Genomic DNA, 1,694 nt, shown 5'->3' on the forward strand with positions numbered 1-1,694 from the left:
CCAGTGCCCCCCAGTTTGCAGGGACCAGTCCTGGGGAAGCCTGGAGCAAGGCTCTGCCAGGGCACTGCATCAGTCTCCTGCCCTGAATGGCCCTGCCTACGGGAACGGGGAAATACCCCCCCTCAAAATGGCTTTTGTCCCCTTCTTTCCAGCTCACGAGCAAGAGGAGACGGAGAAATGGGAGTGCCGGAGATGCAGGGAGACCCAGCACTGATGGGAAGGGCTGGCAGACCCTCGCCGTGTGAGCCCTGCGGTGGGAGAGGGGCCCTGGAACCCCCCCGGGGCTGGCAGGTAACGGGGGATGCGGGTTTCCATATCCCGTGTCCCCGCTCTGGGCAGAGCCCCGAAGCAGCGCTGCTCCTCCCTGCTGAAACTGCCCGGCTCCCAGCCCGGAGCCGTCGGCCCTGCTTCCCCCCAGCCCAGGCACCGGGCTGGTGCTGGTCCCACTCCCGTTGCTTACTGGTGAGGATGCGCCATGCGCTTGCCTGGGGTTCTGCACTCCCAAATGACCAAGCCCCGGTGACATCCCCGGGGCACCGAGCGCAGGGTGGGGGTGAGGAGAAGTGGCAGCGGCGGTGGGGGAACCGGGCCTGTTGGCTCTGCCCTTCTCAGGACTCGTCTGTGCAAGAAGCTCCCCCAGGGGTGCGCGGTGACCCCAGCCCTGTGGCACCTCCGGGCTGCCGGAGACGGGGGTGGCCGCATGGGGACCGCAGGGGACAGGGATGGAGGGAGCGAGGCGGCGGCGGCTGGCTGGTGGTCGCCACGCTTCCGTGGGCAAATAATCCCTTAAGGGAGCTTACCCAGCTGGGAAGATTACTGGCCCTAATCCCGTAAGGTCATTTGTTACTGTTAACTGGGGAGAGCTCCTCCGCCTGCGGCAGCGCGTGCTAAAATAAGGCGGCTTCCAGGGGAGCGGTGGAAGTGAGCATCCTGGCCGGGCTGGGAGTGATTCACACGCGGGTTGGATTTTTTCCTGACACCAACCAAAAGAGGCAGCGGGATTGGGGCTGGGTGCCAGCGCTGGGAAATGCTCCTTTTTTTCGTGGGGGTGGCTGGCTGGAGATCTGCAGGCTGGATCGGGGGGCAGCTGCTTCCTACCCATGGCCTCAGGGTTGGCTCCCACGGGAGCCCCCATGGGACACGGGCAGCGGGGTTGGCTGCAGAGCGGGATGCAGGATGTGGACGGGAGATGGGACGCAGGACGCGGCTCTGCTTTACCCCTGCAGCCTCGCACCGCAGCATCCACCACGGAGCGATGGCTTCCGCTTTTGGCCAGGGACGAAGGCAGTGTCTGATCCTTGTTGCTCGTGATGTGTGCTGGGACCCCAAGGAGAGCTGGAGCTACACTGACCTCCCAGGGGGACACATGCTTCAGACCGGTGGCAAAGAGTTCTGTGGGCAGTGCAAGCCCCGTCCGTCTGTCCTGCCGCACACACGCACAGACATGGCCTCTTGAGACTGGGGTTTGGCTGCGGAGCTCGGAGCTGGAGGCGGTGGGTGGGAGGCCTGGCCTGGCCGGGTGGTGACCGTCCCCTTTGGTGGGCTGGAAGCCTTCCCCCACCAGCTCCACCAGCAGCCTTCATGCTGCCCAGCGAGGTGACGGGGAGGGAGCGCTCCCAAAGCCTGTGCAGGGGTGGGGCTGGGATGGGGATGGGATGGGGATGGAATGGGATGGGGATGGGGATGGGATGGGG

General features: G+C 65.5%; 2 protein-coding genes across 2 annotated transcripts in view; both read left to right on the forward strand.

The window, feature by feature from the left end:
* Positions 1–1,694, forward strand: part of XKR7 (XK related 7) — a gene marked incomplete at its 3' end in the record, with an annotated part of 17,322 nt that overhangs the window by 332 nt on the left and 15,296 nt on the right. The window lies entirely within an intron of this gene.
* HCK (HCK proto-oncogene, Src family tyrosine kinase) overlaps positions 1,522–1,694 on the forward strand; it is a 36,334-nt gene continuing 36,161 nt past the window's right edge. The window contains exon 1 of the mRNA XM_035895836.1: positions 1,522–1,528. The gene's annotated coding sequence lies outside the window, so the exon portion shown is untranslated. The remainder of the gene's footprint in view (positions 1,529–1,694) is intronic.

This window comes from Egretta garzetta, unplaced genomic scaffold, assembly GCF_000687185.1.
Source record: "Egretta garzetta isolate BGI_Z169 unplaced genomic scaffold, ASM68718v1 scaffold316, whole genome shotgun sequence".
NCBI classification, from domain to species: Eukaryota; Metazoa; Chordata; class Aves; order Pelecaniformes; family Ardeidae; genus Egretta; species Egretta garzetta.